We start from the raw sequence: 21397 nt of genomic DNA, 5'->3' as shown, positions 1-21397 counted from the left end.
GCCCCTCACCAGTACTTTACAAATTCAGTGGAGAGGTGGTTCTGGTGAAGTCACCTGAGTTCTGAGTCCTTGACTAGGCAGCTGTCCTTGGGGCAGTGCAATTAGCATCAAAATACAGTAACTTCAAGGCAAACCACAACATCTATAAATTTTTAATCCAGAATTACTCCTATCTAAAGGAAATACAGGGCCGAAATATGGAGCAGAGACTGTAGGGAAGGCCATCCAATCCCATCTGGCAATCCATGCCGTATACAGATACCAAACCCAGACACTTTTGTGGATTCCAAAAAGTGCTTGTTGACAGGAGCTTGATATAGCTGTCTATTGAGAGATTCTGCCAGAGCCTGACCAACATAGATGAGGATGTTCATAGCCAACCATTGGACTAAGCCTGTGGACCCAAATGGAGGAGCTAGAGAAAGGACTGAAGGAACTTATGGGGTTTGCATCCCCATAGGAAGAACAATATCAAACAACCAGACCCCCAGAGTTCCCAGGGATTAAAACACCAACCAAAGAGTACACATGGAAGAACTCATGACTCTAGCCACATATGTAGCAGAGGAATGGACTTATCTGGCATCAATGTGGAAAGAGGCCCTTGGTCCTTTGATGGATCTATGTCCCAGTATAGAGAAATGCTAGGGCAATAAGTGGGTGAGCAGGTGGGTGGGTAGGTGAGCATCCTCATAAAACAAGGGGAGGGAGGATGGGATGGGGGATTAATGATGGTAAACCAGGAAAGGAAATAACATTTGAAACATAAATAAATAAAATACTTAATAAAAATAAATAAATAAAACAGAAGTAAAAAAAAAAAGGAATTTAGCAAGAAGAAAGGCCCAAGTGAGGATGCTTCAATTTTTCTTAGAAGGGGGAAGAAAATAATCTTAAGAGGCAGAGAGAAGGCAGGAACTGAAAGGAAAATGGTGAAGAGGAAAGGGGAAAAGGATCAGGCACAGGGTTTGGATAGGAAGCCCAGAGTGCCACAAGAATGAATAGAAATATGAAAGCAGGTGGAGATTGGGAATGGGAGCAAACTCTAGAAAGTCCCAGGGAACTGCAATGTAAAAGGCTCTTAGAACTCACCGAGAATGACTTTTGCTGAATCATCAGGAAGAAGGAACCTAGAGATAGGAAGTATCTCCAGTAGATAACCAGTAGAGGGATGGAGTCACAAGCATATGTTAAAGTGTTTTGACCTAGAATTGCTCTTGTCTAAGTGAAATAAGGGGTGAAAAATGGAGCAGAGTCTGAAGGAAAGCCAATCCAGTAAACATTCCAATTTGGGATCTGTCCCATGGGCAGGCACCAAACCCTGCCACTATTACTCATTAGTAATAAGTATGTTGTGCTTGCAGTGGAAGCCTAGCTTGGCTATCCTCTGAGAAGCTTCTACCAGCAGCTGACTGAGACAAATGCAGATACTTACATTCAACTGTGGGAATACGTTTGAGGACCCTTATGTAAGAGTTGGGAAAAGGATTGAAAGAACTTAATGGGATGGCAACCCCATAAGAAGACCAACGGTGTCAACTAACCTGGACCCAAAGAAGCTAACAGGGAGTAACCCATCAAACAAAGAGCATACACAGGCTGGTCAGTGGTCCAATGTACATATGTAACAGAATATATACAAGCACATATGTAGCCTTGTCTGGCTTCCTGGGTGAGGATGCATCTACTTCTGTAGAGACTTGATGTCCTATGGGAGAGGATGCATCTAATCCTTTGTAAAGAATTAATGCCCCATGGAAATAGGTTGCAGGTGAGGGTGAGGTGAGGAAGAGGTGGGTGAATGAATCGGTGGGAGGAGGAGGTTGGGTTTGGGAGGAAGTAGGGAGTGGTGAAAAACTTTGGAAGCAGGTCTGGACAAGGTCAGGACAACATTTGGAATGTAAATAACTAAAATATTTTTTTACAAAATAATGAGATACTTAAGTAGGAGGCCGTGTAGAAAGACTATGTCCCTGGAGAATTTTTTGTAACAATGCTAAACTTAAAACAGAATATATTTTACTATAAAATATATTTTCAACAATTATTTCTTAAGAAAGTAATTATTTCAGGATTGCATTTTCTTTTAAAGGAATAATTATGTTCCCTTATACCTACAATTAGCAAACAATTAAAATGGAGTGTCACATAATCAGAAAAAACAAAACCTTAAAGGGATTCTAACTTTCAATAAATTGATTTTGCCTTTTAAAAGTTGTAAAATTCATTTATTTTGTATTATGTACAGTATTCACTGTATGTATCTAAAGCTTCATCATGAGTCACTCCTTCATTTTGCTCACATGAAATATTACATATCTCCCCATATTCATGTAATAATTTACTTTAGTTACAAACCAAAATTATACCCTCAGTGTTTTCTACTTTTTCATGTGTAAATCTTTCCAGATTTTTTTTTTGAAATTTAAGGTGGATAATTTCAGGTAACAACAAATAAACGTAATTTTCCCAGATAGTAGGGTTTAAAGCATAGTATCAGACTTTTCATCATCTCAGTAAAGAGCTTCATCACGTGACACTACCAGTAATGAAGAAAGGAGAAAGTCAGCAGATCCAAATTTCTTATACCTACAAGTTATGAATTATTTCATAACTATAGAAATTGTCCCCTAAATGTGTCCATATTGTAATCCCAGTTATATATGAATAAGTAACATATTACATGACAGGTATGAGGATATATAGTTTTAAGATTGGTTAAGATGTATAAACATCTGATCCCAAATGGGAGATATGCAATTTCAAGGATTTTTCATATTTGGAAAATAGAAAAGACCAGTAAAAGTGATGAACTGGGGAAAACACAAAGTGTAGTACAGACCTATAAAACTAAAAGACATCATGAACCAAGGAATATTTCAGAAACTGTAAAATATTTAAGGGGTTGGGGATTTACCTCAGTGGTAGAGCACTTGCCTAGCAAGCACAAGGCCCTGGGTTCGGTCCCCAGGTCCAAAAAAAAAAAAAAAGGAAAAAAAATTATGTCTCAGTCCCACTTGGGAGGCAGAAGAAAGCAAACACAAGGAGAGGGAAAGGGGATGGGAGCGGTGGGGGAGAGGGGAACATGATCTGGTATTGGGTGGGAAAAAGGGTCTGAAACCCTGAGGGCCAGCAGAAAAAATGGAAACAAGCAACCTGCAGAAGTAGGAGTTTGGGAGGAACCTCCAGAAGACCAAGGACATGGGAGACAAGAGACTCTCAGGACTCAAATGGAGGGACACTAGATGAAATGCTCTACATTGGGGAGAGGGAACTGTATAGCAAATCTTCAACAGAAAGACAAGGCATCAGGTGAGGGATGAGGTTGCTATCCCACAGCCAAAACTCAGACCCATACTTCCTCGAGTCTGAAAGAACTGCAGGGATGGAAATGGAGAAGAGACTGAGGAATAGAAGGTCCAGCAACAGGCCCAAAGTAGAATCCAGCTCAAGGGGAGGCCCCACAGCCTGACACTATTACTGAGGCTATGAAACATTCACATAAAGGGTCCTAACATGAATGCCCTCTGAAAGAACCAACAAGTAGATGAAAGTTTCAGATGCAGATATTTGCACCCAAGCAATGAACAGAAGCTGCTGACCCCTCTGGTTGATTTAGGAAAAACTGGAGGAAGTTGAGGAGGGTTTCTCAAACCTGGATCCCGATAACTCTCAGACACTGGATCATCAATCAGGCAGCATACACCAGCTGATATGAGACACCCAACACACATACAGCAAAATACTTCAGCATCTGGCTTCAATTAGAAAAGATGCACTTAATCCTAAAGAAACTGGAGGTCCCAGAGTTTTGAGGTCTGTTGGTCAGGGTGTGGGGTGGGATAGAGACATCTGTGTGGAGACAGGGGTTTGGGGAAGAGGTATGGGATGAGAAATAGTCGGAGGGTAGACTAGGAGGGGAATAAAATCGGAGTATTAAAAAACAAACAAAAAGAATTATATTTTTTTAAAAAAAGAAAAGGATGTGTTCTTTTAGAATTTACAAAACAAAAACAGCTTTGGTGTACCTTTATTTAGCTCTGTTCATACTTCTGATTTTCACAATAATAAAATGACAGACATATATATCATCAAGCTATCTAATTATGGATATTTTGGATGATATTGATCCTAGGGCACTTTGAATGATAAGTATGCATATAGCACCAACAAATATACTCCAAGCTGTAACACTTTTTTACAGCCTCAATAGGCTGATAAAACATATATTTTTAATAGTTGTTCATTGAACCACCTGAAAATATTAATTGAAGAATATTTGATTTGTATGCCCCAATTTTTGGCTAGGTTAAATTAATCTCAAACATTTTCATCACATGTGACTCTTTTAATTTTCTTTTCTCAAATAAAGTTGCTTCCTTATTTCTTCATAAGTTATTTGTGTAAACACTTTTCAAATTTTGTTTACTTTATTTAGGGTAAATTTCATGAAAAAGATCATAAAATTAAACAGAAATATCAGTCTAGCCTTATGTGATTTGTTATGCATATTAACATATCCCTATCCCAACACTATTTGTATTTTTTATTAATCTAGTAGAACTTCATCATTAATGTACTCATATTTTGATGTTGTCATACACAGAAATATACATACACAAAATACATATTTTTAAATCAAAATACAATATGCTTTCATTTTGATCCAGTGCTTTAAAAATTACTTGTCCCAGTGCCCATGTGTTCGAGACTCTTCCCCACTTCTTCTATTAGTTTGAGTGCATCTGGTTTGATGTGGAAGTCCTTGATCCACTTGGACTTAAGTTTTATACATGGAGATAAGCATGGATCGATCTGTATTCTTCTACATGCTGACCTCCAGTTGAACCAGCACAATTTGTTGAAAATGCTATCTTTCTTCCAATGAGTGGTTTTAGCTCCTTTGTCAAAGATCAAGTGACTATAGGTGTGTGGGTTCATTTCTGGGTGTTCAATTCTATTTCACTGATCTATCTGCCTGTACAGTTTTTATAATTATTTCTCTGCAATACTGCTTGAAGTCAGGGATGGTGATTCCCCCAGAAGTTCTTATATTGTTGAGTATAGTTTTTGCTATCCTGGGTTTTTTGTTATTCCAAATGAATTTGCAAACTGATCTTTCTATCTCTATAAAGAATTGAGTTGGAATTTTGATGGGGATTGCATTGAATCTGTAGATAGCTTTTGGCAAAATGGCCATCTTTACTATATTAATCCTGCTAATTCATGAACATGGAAGGTCGTGCCATCTTCTGAGATCTTCCTCAATTTCTTTCTTTAGAGGCTTGAAGTTCTTGTCATACAGACCTTTCACTTGCTTGGTTAAAGTCACACCAAGATATTTTATATTATTTATGATTATTGTGAAGGGTGTCATTTCCCCAATTTTTTTCTTAACCTGTTTTTCCTTTGAGTAGAGGAAGGTTACTGATTTGTTTGAGCTATTTTTATACCCTGACACTTTGCTGAAGTTGTTTATCATGTTAAGTAGCTTTCTGGTGGAACTTTGGGGTCACTTAAGTACACTATCATATCATCTGCACATAGTGATAGTTTGATTTCTTCCCTTCCAATTTGTATCCCTTTGACCTCCGTTAGCTGTCTGATTTTTCTGGCTAGGACTTGAAGTACTATATTTAATATTTACTGAACAAAACACCAAAGGCTTATGCTCTAAGACCAAGAATCAACAAATGGGACCTCATAAAACTGCAAAGCTTCTGTAAGGCAAAAGACACTGTCATTAGGACAAAGCGTCCAACAGATTGGGAAAAGATCTTTACCAATTCTACATCTGATAGAGGACTAATATCCAAAATATACAAAGAACTCAAGAAGTTAGACTTCAGGGAGCCAAATAATAATATAAAAAATGGGGTACAGAGCTAAAGAAAACATTCTCAGCTGAGGATTATCAAATGGCGAAAAAGCACCTAAATAAATGTTCAACATCCTTAGTAATCAGACAAATGCAAATCAAAACAACCCTGAGATTCCAGCTCACACCAGTGAGAATGGCTAAGATAAAAAAAACTCAGGTGACAGCAGATGCTGGTGAGGATGTGGAGAAACAGGAACACTCCTCCATTGTTGGTGGGATTGCAGACTGGTACAACCACTCTGGAAATCAGTCTGGAGGTTCCTCAGAAAATTGGACATTCCACGACCTGAGGACTCAGCTATACCTCTCCTGGCCATATACCCAAAAGATGTTCCAATATACAACAAAGTCACATGCCCCACTATGTACATAGCAGTCTTATTTACAATAACAAGAAGCTGGAAAGAACCCAGTTGCCCTTCAACAGAGGAATGGATTAAAAAAATGTGGTGCATCTACACAATGGAATACTACTCAGCTATCAAAAATAATGAGTTCCTGAAATTCATAGCAAATGGATTGAAGTGGAAAATATCATCCTGAGTGAAGTATCTCAATCACAGAAAAACCCACTTGGTATACACTCATCGATAAGTGGATATTAGCCAAAAGCTCAAATTACCCAAGATGCAATCCACACACCATAGGAAGCTCAAGAAGAAGGATGACCAAAATGCAGATGCTCCCACTCCTTCTTGAAAGGGGGAAAAATAATCATAGGAGCAAATTTAGAGCAGCAACTCAAGGAACAGCCATTCAGAGCCTGCCTCACATGTGGCCTATAAATATATATATATATATATATATATATATATATATATATATATATATATATATATACACACATACATACATGTATATCTGCATAGAGCCACCGAAACTAGATAAGATTGATGAAGCTAAAAAATGCATGCTGAAAGGAACTGGATATAAAGCTTTCATGAGAGACACATCCAGAGCATGTCCAAAATAAAGGTCAATGCTAGCAGCAAAACACCAAACTGAGAACAGGACCCCCTTGTGGGGAATTAGAGGAAGTATTAAAAGAATTGAAGGAACTTGCAAGCCCATATAAAAACAATGCCAACCAACCAGAGCTTCCAGGGACTAAATCACTACCGAAAGACTACACATGAACTGACCCAAGGCTACAACTGCATATGTAGCAGAGAATAGCCTTATTGGGGCACTACTGGAAAAGGAAGCCCTTGGTCCTGCCAAGGTTGGAGCCCCTGTGCAGGGGAATATGGGGAGGCACTAAGGGGAAATATGGGGGAATACCCATATAGGAGAGGGGAGGGGATGGGGCCTTATGGACAGGAAACCTGGAAGGGGAATAACATTTGAAATGTAAGTAAAGAAATATATCTAATAAAAAATTAAAAAAAGAAAAACATTACTTGCCCGTTTTAATAACTACAATATACTTTGTAAGTTACCACATAGAACACTTCAGCCAACTGTCTGGTGTTTCTAAAGCCATATTGAACGACAATCTTTTCATCAAATGCAGTGGCAATATTTTAAATATATATTCACATATATACTACTATTTCACATGGCACGTCACTGCAAACCTTAATGTTCAGAATACTTAGCTATTCTTATTACTTTTCTTATTAACATAATATTTTGAATTGAAATATCAATGTCGGTGTAAGATTCTAGAAATTGTTTCATTAAAATTGTATCATATCTGTAAGCCTGAAAGGATATGATAGGCGTCTTTGTGGTAGTCTTTCTAACCATTAATACTCTGTAGTTCATCCGTTTCTTGAAAACATTTTTGGGAATTTTCAATATATAATTATTTTTTTATTAATCATTCCATTTATTTACATCTCAAATAATATCCTACTTCCCATTCACCATTCCAATACACCCCAGCCAACATCTGCTGTTCTCCCCTTTGCTGCTATGAGGATGCTCCCCAAACTACCCACCTTCTCCCACATCACCACTTTTTGTTGGGGTATCAAACCTCAAGAGAACCTAGCGACTCCCCTCCCAATGATGTCAAACAAGTCATCCTCTGCTGCATATGTATCTTGACTCATAGATCCCTCCTTGTACACTCCTTGTTTGGTGGTCTAGTCCCTGGGAGCATGAGTGGTCCGGCCAGCCAACCTTGTTCTTCCTATGGGGTTGCAATCTCCCTCTAGTCCCACCAGCTCCCCAAGCAGGGTCCCTGAGTTCAGTCTGATGGTTGGCTCCAAGCATTCTCATCTGCATGGAAGTCCTGAAAACTTTTATATTATTATTATTATTATTATTATTATTATTATTATTCCATCATGTAATAGATGTGATAACAATTTTGTTTCTGCCTGCTTGAATTAAGTTAAATAGTCTTATATAAATAACATTATTATAGTTTCTTATAGTTGCTATTTTAATTACTCAATAATTTATGTGCAGAAAACTTAGTCATTTTCTTATTAGAAACTCAAGCTCTCCAGGATGCTTAGTATTTAGTAAATAATTAGGTAATACAATCAAATATGACATGGCTTACAGAATGTCAATATATTTGTTCATATGTACTACCTATCACTAACTAGGCTAGAGTTAATTTTGTACAAGCTGTCCTCATAATTAAGGAAATTTTTGTGTTTCTGTCTCATGAGTGATGGCAGTAGAAGTATACATTTTTATTCTCAGCTAAGATATCAAGGTTTGGAAATACATGCAGTTAAGAGTAAAAACTGTTGGGGTTATGAAAATTTTGGAATGTTTCAAATAGATAATAGAGACTGTATACATATTTCAATTGTATGAAAGTCTTTAAGAACTAAAAATTATATTTTGTTTTATTCTAACTTTGATATTAATTATCATACCTTAAACACCTGCATAGATGATTATCCAGTCAAGGAATGTTAATATTGAGACATCATTAGATTCAATTAAAAATATCCTTAAAATGAATTAACTTTAATTAGCCTTAAGATAAAAAATACATTGTTGTAATATTCCCCCATGATTGAGTCTACACATAACCACCACCAGAAAATGTATATGCACCTGTAACTTCTGAAATTTTAATAACACAGAACAGCTCTAATAGTCACCATCCGTCTTCACACTGAGTTGAGCTGATTTAATTAGGTTACTAATCTAACCCAGTTGCAGTCCATCTATAATGTCAATGAACACCCATTTGGTTTTAGAAATATAATTTATATTTTGATCAATTTCCTCACTTATTACAACAATGCCAACGCAAAATGTCAGCATGATCTATCATTTAACCACTACATGCAGATAAAGAAGCAACTGTAATATTCCAATAAAGTTATGGACATTACGAATAAAAAGAAAAGTACCTGAAAGCCACCATTGGAATTCCCTCAAGGCTAGAAATTGAAATATGATCATGATGTATATATCGTCCTACTGATGAGTAATGCATCACCACTTTATCTCTTCAGATATTCAAGCATTTGTACATCTCTGACGACGATGTCTGAGAATCGTTTTCTTATTAACATTGAGCATAAAGATAGGAAGGTACAGAAGTGATATGTAAGTATTTTTGGCCTAAGATACACCTACATAGTAACTTTTAAATATTCTGCATATAGTTTCTTCCTGTTTTTATAACTTTTGTTGAATGAGATTAAAAAACAATTTATTTAAAACTTGCAATGTATCATTTATTGTTCAAGCATAGTTCTTTTGTTCAGATTTGGAAAAAAACTAAACCTCTCTCTCTTCGAAGGGAGATGTTGGCATAAGATACTCCAGCTTCCATGATCTCATTAGCATCTCCATTCATCCACAGAACTGTAGAGCATGTGAATTCAGAGGTTTTTGTAAAGTGCACATTTTCCTAGTGGGGTCTCTTATGTCAACTCAAGGAAGAATCAAGCACTTATGGATCAAGCATTGTGGACTTCTCTTCAGGATTACTAATTCCATGCTATCTTTCCTTCATGGTGAAAAGTGAGGTTTCCATTAAGAAACAATTAAGTTCTTCGAGGAGCGTAATCACATAGGAAATAGCACACTAATTTCAATTTTGCTTAAATGAATGGAAATGTGTGTCAGAAGTATGATTTTTGTGTGTGAAGTCAGTGTAATAGAGTTAATGTCACTTCAGGCTATTTATAGCATAAGCATATCAGTGTGGTAAAAAAAAATGCTATCCACTTTTTACAGTAGACAGCAGTTACCCATGAGCTATTCTTTTGGAATGTGTGAGAAATAGATGTCGCTGCAAAATTTCAGATTTCAGTTTAACCACATATGATTTTATTAAATGTAATGTGGATTTTACAGAACAAAAACTTAATTTTTTTATGAATAAGCTAGGAAAAAGCAACTTAGGTGACCCATCAAATGAAAATTTTGGGTAATCTATCATAAGTATTTTTTTGAAAATAAAAGTGCATGGCAAGCATAAAAATGTCCTTTAAGTTAGTATATAATTGCTACATATCTAAAAATCCATTATGAAAATACAATGCCAATAGTAAAAAAGGCAGGGAACAACACAATCTATTCAATTCAATAACTCAATGTAGAAAGCAAGTTACTATTATGCTATATTGCTATAGAACTGGAAATCTGTAGACACTATCATTCTATGTATTACTAAGCAGGAAACATTTAAATTATCATTTGTATTGATTGATAATTTTATACAAGTTTGTAATATTTTAGTCAAACCACTCTTCATTGTCTCCCCTGATACCTGTATTTACTTCCAATCTTACACATTCTTTCAGCTTTAAACATATTCTCCTTTTAGAGTTGTTAATATGTACATTGTTTTAAGATCATCTATTTTGCTATGGGTATACCCTTGTTGGCTAAGGCCCTATGAGTAATTCTTTGAAGAAAATTGATTGCACATCACTCTTAATTTTCATTAGTGAAATCTGCTTTAGCATCTCAATACCAACTGATTTTCAAAAACTATATTTTCCAAATATAGATGATTTTGAAATAGTTTATTATTCATGTTTATATTTGTTTATTTAATCAAGATATTAAAGAGTAAATGTTATTACAGACATATATTTCATTTAGAATTTGAAAGTATCACTACACCGCCTATATTTTGTCTAATCTTGAAGAATTATGTCTAATTATGAAGAATTTATACCAAAACCTATCACATTATACAGTATTATATATACTGATACTGATAAGGTATGGAAATATGATACCTTAATTACATAATGTCAAAGATAATTATGTTCCCTGTATAAACCAGGTAGAAAAACCTAGTTTTCCACATGCCAGCAATGTTTTTCAGTCTATTAACAACATCTATGACTTAGGAGAAAATTCATTTTTGTCAATAAATGGAAAAATATTCTTTTAATTAGTGTAAATCCCTACAGAAGTAGTATCACTTGCCAAGAACTCCTACTCTTTTTTGTTTACCTATAACAGGTCTACTTAGGATGTTATATCTATGAAGGCTTATTAAAAGACCTCATGGTAGGGAGGGCATAGCATCTAAGAGAACTATGACCTGTTTTGTTTCTCACGTCCACTTTTCATCAAATGACTGATAGTTTTTGCTCTGCTAGGCACTCTGTCTATGATGTTTAATCTCAGAAAAAAAGGACACATGATTATATATTGAAATACATTTTTTTCTTTTTGTGAGCTAATTTTCTCAGGGATTTTCTTTTTGTGGATGAAAATCTGAGTAGTGGATGAAATAGGTGTGCTATGTAGGTTGTAATACAGCTACTGAGGATATGGCAATGCCTTTGCAATAGTTTTCCAGAAGATGCTTAAAAGAATTTTAAGTGGTACTTAGTGAAACCTTAAATCCAAAAGCCCTATCAGTAAAGTTATGCATTATCAGAAGGCAAATCCAATAGGGGTACTCTAAGAAATGCAGATGAACATGGATTTCATGAGGACTACTCAAGAACTGTACAGAAGGCTGCATTCATTATGCCATGGATTTTAAAACTTGTAATTTCCCAAAGCTAAAGAAAGGTATGGCTTCCTGGTTGCTGCCACCGCAGAGAGCCCGTGGGCAGCACCCTGCGAGCAAACTTGAGCCTCGGGACCACAGGTAATACCAACTTGTCAGCTGCAAGAGAGCGGCATGGTGAGATCGGGACACACAGAGGCAGAGTTCATCTAGAACCCGGCACGTCCTGTGTTTGCTGGAGGTCCCACGCCCGCGGATCCCAGCTGGCAGCAGCTCTCTGCTCCCAGACCCCTTGGGAAAGAGGCCTCACCGCCTGGTCAGGTGGGCACTCCTGAGGCTGCAGAGTGGAAGACACCACCAACACTGCCCACCCCTGCCCACATCTCTGGGCCAAGAGGAAACTGTATAAGGCCTCTGGGCTGCCGTGGGAGAGGGCCCAGGAGCGGCAGGACCCCTGCCTGAGACACCTCCGGAACCTGAAGGAAACAGACCAGATAAACAGTTCTCTGCACCCAAATCCCGTGGGAGGGAGAGCTAAAACTTCAGAGAGGCAGACAAGCCTGGGAAACCAGAAGAGACTGCTCTCTGCGCACACATCTCGGACGCCAGAGGAAAACACCAAAGGCCATCTGGAACCCTGGTGCACTGAAGCCCCCAGAAGGGGCGGCACAGGTCTTCCTGGTTGCTGCCGCAGCAGAGAGCCCGTGGGCAGCACCCCGCGAGCAAACTTGAGCCTCGGGACCACAGGTAAGACCAAATTTTCTGGTGCAAGAAAGCTGCCTGGTGAACTCAAGACACAAGCCCACAGGAACAGCTGAAGACCTGTAGAGAGGAAAAACTACATGCCATAAAACAGAACACTCTGTCCCCATAACTGACTGAAAGAGAGGAAAACAGGTCTACAGCACTCCTGACACACAGGCTTATAGGACAGTCTAGCCACTGTCAGAAATAGCAGAACAAAGTAACACTAGAGATAATCTGATGGCGAGAGGCAAGCGAAGGAACCCAAGCAACAGAAACCAAGACTACATGCCATCATCGGAGCCCAATTCTCCAACCAAAGCAAACACGGAATATCAAAACACACCAGAAAAGCAAGATCTAGTTTCAAAATCATATTTGATCATGATGCTGGAGGACTTCAAGAAAGACGTGAAGAACTCCCTTAGGGAAACACAGGAAAACATTAATAAACAAGTAGAAGCCTACAGAGAGGAATCACAAAAATCCCTGAAAGAATTCCAGGAAAACACAATCAAACAGTTGAAGGAATTAAAAATGGAAATAGAAGCAATCAAGAAAGAACACATGGAAACAACCCTGGATATAGAAAACCAAAAGAAGAGACAAGGAGCTGTAGATACATGCTTCACCAACAGAATACAAGAGATGGAAGACAGAATCTCAGGAGCAGAAGATTCCATAGAAATCATTGACTCAACTGTCAAAGATAATGTAAAGCAGAAAAAGCTACTGGTCCAAAACATACAGGAAATCCAGGACTCAATGAGAAGATCAAACCTAAGGATAATAGGTATAGAAGAGAGTGAAGACTCCCAGCTCAAAGGACCAGTAAATATCTTCAACAAAATCATAGAAGAAAACTTCCCTAACCTAAAAAAAGAGATACCCATAGACATACAAGAAGCCTACAGAACTCCAAATAGATTGGACCAGAAAAGAAACACATCCCGTCACATAATAGTCAAAACACCAAACGCACAAAATAAAGAAAGAATATTAAAAGCAGTAAGGGAAAAAGGTCAAGTAACATATAAAGGCAGACCTATCAGAATCACACCAGACTTCTCGCAAGAAACTATGAAGGCCAGAAGATCCTGGACTGATGTCATACAGACCCTAAGACAACACAAATGCCAGCCCAGGTTACTGTATCCTGCAAAACTCTCAATTAACATAGATGCAGAAACCAAGATATTCCATGACAAAACCAAATTTACACAATATCTTTCTACAAATCCAGCACTACAAAGGATAATAAATAGTAAAGCCCAACATAAGGAGGCAAGCTATACCCTAGAAGAAGCAAGAAACTAATCGTCTTGGCAACAAAACAAAGAGAATAAAAGCACACAAACATAAACTCACATCCAAATATGAATATAACGGGAAGCAATAATCACTATTCCTTCATATCTCTCAACATCAATGGCCTCAACTCCCCAATAAAAAGACATAGATTAACAAACTGGATACGCAACGAGGACCCTGCATTCTGCTGCCTATAGGAAACACACCTCAGAGACAAAGACAGGCATTACCTCAGAGTGAAAGGCTGGAAAACAATTTTCCAAGCAAATGGTCAGAAGAAGCAAGCTGGAGTAGCCATTCTAATATCAAATAAGATCAATTTCCAACTAAAAGTCATCAAAAAAGATAAGGAAGGACACTTCATATTCATCAAAGGAAAAATCCATCAAGATGAACTCTCAATCCTAAATATCTATGCCCCAAATACAAGGGCACCTACATATGTAAAAGAAACCTTACTAAAGCTCAAAACACACATTGCACCTCACACAATAATAGTGGGAGATTTCAACACCCCACTCTCATCAATGGACAGATCATGGAAACAGAAATTAAACAGAGATGTAGACAGACTAAGAGAAGTCATGAGTCAAATGGACTTAACCGATATTTATAGAACATTCTATCCTAAAGCAAAAGGATATACCTTCTTCTCAGCTCCTCATGGTACTTTCTCCAAAATTGACCATATAATTGGTCAAAAAACGGGCCTCAATAGGTACAGAAAGATAGAAATAATCCCATGCGTGCTATCGGACCACCACGGCCTAAAACTGGTCTTCAATAACAATCAAGGAAGAATGCCCACATATACTTGGAAATTGAACAATGCTCTACTCAATGATAACCTGGTCAAGGAAGAAATAAAGAAAGAAATTAAAAACTTTTTAGAATTTAATGAAAATAAATGTCCAACATACCCAAACTTATGGGACACAATGAAAGCTGGGCTAAGAGGAAAACTTATAGCGCTGAGTGCCTGCAGAAAGAAACAGGAAAGAGCATATGTCAGCAGCTTGATAGCACACCTAAAAGATCTAGACAAAAAGAAGCAAATACACCCAGGAGGAGCAGAAGGCAGGAAATAATCAAACTCAGAGCTGAAATCAACCAAGTAGAAACAAAAAGGACCATAGAAAGAATCAACAGAACCAAAAGTTGGTTCTTTGAGAAAATCAAAAAGATAGATAAACCCTTAGCCAGACTAACGAGAGGACACAGAGAGTGTGTCCAAATTAACAAAATCAGAAATGAAAAGGGAGACATAACTACAGATTCAGAGGAAATTCAAAAAATCATCAGATCTTACTATAAAAACCTATATTCAACAAAACTTGAAAATCTTCAGGAAATGGACAATTTCCTAGACAGATACCAGGTATCGAAGTTAAACCAGAACAGATAAACCAGTTAAACAACCCCATAACTCCTAAGGAAATAGAAGCAGTCATTAAAGGTCTCCCAACCAAAAGGAGCCCAGGTCCAGACGGGTTTAGTGCAGAATTCTATCAAACCTTCATAGAAGACCTCATACCAATATGATCCAAACTATTCCACAAAATTGAAACAGATGGAGCCCTACCGAATTCCTTCTACGAAGCCACAATTAATCTTATACCTAAACCACACAAAGACACAACAAAGAAAGAGAACTTCAGACCAATTTCTCTTATGAATATCGACGCAAAAATACTCAACAAAATTCTGGCAAACCGAATCCAAGAGCACATCAAAACAATCATCCACCATGACCAAGTAGGCTTCATCCCAGGCATGCAGGGATGGTTTAATATACGGAAAACCATCAACGTGATCCATTATATAAACAAACTGAAAGAACAAAACCACATGATTATTTCATTAGACGCTGAGAAAGCATTTGACAAAATTCAACACCCCTTCATGATAAAAGTCCTGGAGAGAATAGGAATTCAAGGCCCATACCTGAACACAATAAAAGCCATATACAGCAAACCAGTTGCTAACATTAAACTAAATGGAGAGAAACTTGAAGCAATCCCACTAAAATCAGGGACTAGACAAGGCTGCCCGCTCTCTCCCTACTTATTCAATATAGTTCTTGAAGTTCTAGCCAGAGCAATCAGACAACAAAAGGAGGTCAAGGGGATACAGATCGGAAAAGAAGAAGTCAAAATATCACTGTTTGCAGATGATATGATAGTATATTTAAGTGATCCCAAAAGTTCCACCAGTGAACTACTAAAGCTGATAGACAACGTCAGCAAAGTGGCTGGGTATGAAATTAACTCAAATAAATCAGTTGCCTTCCTCTGTACAAAAGAGAAACAAGCCGAGAAAGAAATTAGGGAAACGACACCCTTCATAATAGACCCAAATAATATAAAGTACCTCGGTGTGACTTTAACAAAGCAAGTAAAAGATCTGTACAATAAGAACTTCAAGACACTGAAGAAGGAAATTGAAGAAGACCTCAGAAGATGGAAAGATCTCCCATGCTCATGGATTGGCAGGATTAATATAGTAAAAATGGCCATTTTACCAAAAGCAATCTACAGATTCAATGCAATCCCCATCAAAATACCAATCCAATTCTTCAAAGAGTTAGACAGAACAATTTGCAAATACATCTGGAATAACAAAAAACCCAGGATAGCTAAAGCTATCCTCAACAATAAAAGGACTTCAGGGGGAATCACTATCCCAGAACTCAAGCAGTATTACAGAGCAATAGTGATAAAAACTGCATAGTATTGGTACAGAGACAGACAGATAGACCAATGGAATAGAATTGAAGACCCAGAAATGAACCCACACACCTATGGTCACTTGTTTTTTGACAAAGGAGCCAAAACCATCAAATGGAAAAAAGATAGCATTTTCAACAAATGGTGCTGGTTCAACTGGAGGTCAACATGTAGAAGAATGCAGATCGATCCATGCTTATCACCCTGTACAAAGCTTAAGTCCAAGTGGATCAAGGACCTCCACATCAAACCAGACACACTCAAACTAATAGAAGAAAAACTAGGGAAGCATCTGGAACACGTGGGCACTGGAAAAAATTTCCTAAACAAAACACCAATGGCTTACGCTCTAAGATCAAGAATCAACAAATGGGATCTCATAAAACTGCAAAGCTTCTGTAAGGCAAGGACACTGTGGTTAGGACAAAACGGCAACCAACAGATTGGGAAAAGATCTTTACCAATCCTACAACAGATAGAGGCCTTATATCCAAAATATACAAAGAACTCAAGAAGTTAGACCGCAGGGAAACAAATAACTCTATTAAAATATGGGGTTCAGAGCTAAGCAAAGAATTCACAGCTGAGGAATGCCAAATGGCTGAGAAACACCTAAAGAAATGTTCAACATCTTTAGTCATAAGGGAAATGCAAATCAAAACAACCCTGAGATTTCACCTCACACCAGTGAGAATGGCTATAATCAAAAACTCAGGGGACAACAGATGCTGGCAAGGATGTGGAGAAAGAGGAACACTCCTCCATTGTTGGTGGGATTGCAAACTGATACAACCATTCTGGAAATCAGTCTGGACGATCCTCAGAAAATTGGACATTGAACTGCCTGAGGATCCAGCTATACCTCTCTTGCGCATATACCCAAAAGATGCCCCAACATATAAAAAAGACACGTGCTCCACTATGTTCATTGCAGCCTTATTTATAATAGCCAGAAGCTGGAAAGAACCCAGATGCCCTTCAACAGAGGAATGGATTCAGAAAATGTGGTACATCTACACAATGGAATATTACTCAGCTATCAAAAACAACGACTTTATGAAATTCGTAGGCAAATGGTTGGGACTGGAAAACATCATCCTGAGTGAGCTAACCCAATCACAGAAAGACATACATGGTATGCACTCATTGATAAGTGGCTATTAGCCCAAATGCTTGAATTACCCTAGATGCCTAGAACAAATGAAACTCAAGACGGATGATCAAAATGTGAATGCTTCACTCCTTCTTTAAAAGGGGAACAAGAATACCCTTGGCAGGGAAGAGAGAGGCAAAGATTAAAACAGAGAGTGAAGGAACACCCATTCAGAGCCTGCCCCACATGTGGCCCATACATATACAGCCACCCAATTAGACAAGATGGATGAAGCAAAGAAGCGCAGACCGACAGGAGCCGGATGTAGATCGCTCCTGAGAGACACAGCCAGAATACAGCAAATATAGAGGCAAATGCCAGCAGCAAACCACTGAACTGAGAATAGGACCCCCGTTGAAGGAATCAGAGAAAGAACTGGAAGATCTTGAAGGGGCTCGAGACCACATATGTACAACAATGTCAAGCAACCAGAGCTTCCAGGGACTAAGCCACTACCCAAAGACTATACATGGACTGACCCTGGACTCTGACCTCATAGGTAGCAAAGAATATCCTAGTAAGAGCACCAGTGGAAGGAGAAGCCCTCGGTCTTGCTAAGACTGAACCCCCAGTGAACTAGACTGGTGGGGGGAGGGCGGCAATGGGGGGAGGGTCGGGAGAGGAACACCCATAAGGAAGGGGAGGGGGGAGGGGGAGGTTTGCCCGGAAACCGGGAAAGGGAATAACACTCGAAATGTATATAAGAAATACTCAAGTTAATAAAAAAAAAAAAAGAAAGGTATGATAAGATTAGTGTTGATCAAGGGGAACCAAGGGCTTTTAAACAGTATCACAAATGAGACTCCTGGTGGGTTTTCCTGGAATTCCATGCATGCAATTCAAGACTATCAATTAGTGACTTTTGGAAACAATCCACTAAAGTGGAATCTCCTGTTAGAGAAGTCTCTTGAGTTATTTTGAAAGTTGTTTTCCATATTGACTTAAAGAGTTATTCAAGATTTATCAGTCATATACTATGGTACAGTTCATAAGAGTTGTATTTATTGAGGGAACCCTTCTGGCAACAGGTTTATCATCATGAAGAATAGGAATGCCATACTGTAGATGCTTCTACCACAGAGATTTCAAAGAAAATGTGGTAGTCAGACTGGAGTTCAGAAATAAAAACCGAACCACTACTGGAGATAAAAGGAAGGTGCATAAGCTTGAGATGATTCTCCCAGAGAGCTGTAGGAAGCTTAGAAAATGAGACTGAAGAAATGGTCTCATGAACTTGCTCTCTATGATCTGACAGTGATTTTTTTCTTTTATTGGATATTTTCTTTATTTACATTTCAAATATTATTCCCTTTACCAGTTATAATTTTTTAATATTTATGAATGATATAATACACAAAAGTAAAATAATAAATAGCCAGTAGAAGGCAGACAGAAGTGCTGGTTAGTGAAATGAAATAAAGTAGAGTGGTCAATACTCAGAGAAAAGATTGAAGTAGCTGGGTTGAAGGAACAGGAAACAGTATCCTTGTCAATCGGGGACTTAGAAGCAGGTGGAAGCCTCAACTGGGGAGGTTGAAGCTGCTAGCTAGACTCTGGATAGGAAATTTCTCTCCAGAAAGATCTTCTGTTTCTTTCCTACTATGGGCATTTTCCTACCATGAGATAGCAGTAGTGACATCTGTTGAAAATTTCTTATCTTTTAGTTCTAAAGTATTTTCAAGGATTTAGTGCTTTTTAAGGTCCCCACTTCCTTTCTATTTTTGCCTCATTATAAAACCAGGAAACCAGCCTAGCCTAGGATAGAGATTTTGGGAAAGATAAGCACAGTCTTCTTGTTCTCACTTTCAACCAGCCTAAGTGTCACATGGCAGTTTTTCCATTTCTTGCATATTGAAAATCTACCTTCAGAAATGTCCTAGATCTGGGATGACACAACTTTGTGACAGTCCATATCTCAGCTGGGTGTTTCTCATATGCCAGATATGGGGTTTGGAGGTTAGATTTGTGGAATACTAAAATATGATGCATCCCATTAATGTTTCTTATATTTCACCTTTGAATAAGAATTTTCACCTTATGCATGTTCTTCAAACATATATTGTTAAACAAACTATTTTATTGTATGGCTACTTGTTTCTACTCCTTAGTCTGAAACTTTATAGCTATGGTGAGAAAGTTATGAATTGTGCATTTAATAAATATGTTAAATGTGTTTTCATTGGGAGACAGAAATTGATTTTATGGTAAAGTGCAAAACTTTATACTTTGAATGCTCAATTAACTCTATAATATGTGTTAAGGGATTGGTCCACAAAGAAGCTTTTGGGGAGATTCTGAAAAGGTCAAAGTCTGCAATTGACCCAGCACATCCAATAACATAAGAGTCAGTTAAGGGTCTAGAATTTATTCAACTGGTTCCCAAAATGGCTATTAGTAGGAACCCAACACCTTTGAGTATATTCACTGGCTATTCTCATAGCAGGAAGCTGGGTACAAGGAGGATTTTATTAGTCTTCCCGAATGGCTAATTTGTAATGTGAATTTTGTAGTATATGATATGGTGCAAGCATGGTACCTTGTCCAAGAGTTCACACCTCCTGAACTTGTGAATCTAAGAAGTCACTGTTGTTGAAAGAAATTGTTAGTTTGATTGGTGTCTATCAATAGCAGTCTGGTGTATAAACCTGTGTGATCTGTTCTTGTCTTTCATCTAAGAATAGAGCATGCCAAAAAAAGTTTCAGTGAATTTGAGCAAAATAAAGTCTTCACGTATCCAAAAGGACATTTGACAATAAACAAATTTACACTGCTACAATGCAAAATAGTTTATTTGAAATTAAAGTGATACCTTGGAATATTTATTTTGCAGGATCACATAGAATGTATTTATGATATTAAGAGTTTTCACTTACGGTAAATGAGATGTATAAATTTTCTTTTTTCTTTTTCTTTTTTTAAATGATTGCTCTGCGAGCTAAGGTACCCAGTTTGGATATGGAGCACACATTTAAAGGCTGAGAACAGGAACAAATATCTGACCCAGTCAATTAGGAGCAAGGAGGAGAAATCTTAATCTGTGGATATTGCTGGCAGCCAGGCTAACTAAAGTAGCCCTACATTCAGTAAGAGAATCTCTTTTAAAATATAAGGCAGACTGCAGTAGTGAAAACACATGATTTGTACCTCTCATCTACACACAACACACACACACACACACACACACACACACACATACACACATGCATATATGGACACGTACATGCACATGAATATATGCACACACATGCACATGAATATATGCACACAAGCATGCACATACACATATATACGCTCACTTGTACACACACCTATATGTGTGCATACACATGAATGCACACACAATTGCTCATGCACACATGCACACAGCACACACACATGCACACATATATACTTACATACACATGCATGCACACACACATGCACATGCACACACATATGTATGCACACACACACTCACACATACACACACACACATGAACACACTGTACCTATAAAGGAGTTTCTGGGATCTTGACTTATGACCCAACTGTCATGTCAGCATAGCTCAGTGGACAGATGGACAGACCCTTTTGGGATCTGCTGCAAGAAGAATATATTTTCAGGATGATTGACAAATCACCTTTGCCAACTTGTCATTGTTCTAGGCTCAGAAGTAAAGCAGCTATCCTTGGTGCTCAGCC

This window comes from Rattus norvegicus, chromosome 2 (genome assembly GCF_021556685.1).
Source record: "Rattus norvegicus strain SHRSP/BbbUtx chromosome 2, alternate assembly SHRSP_T2T, whole genome shotgun sequence".
In the NCBI taxonomy this organism is placed as follows: Eukaryota; Metazoa; Chordata; class Mammalia; order Rodentia; family Muridae; genus Rattus; species Rattus norvegicus.
This window is presented reverse-complemented; position numbering follows the sequence as displayed.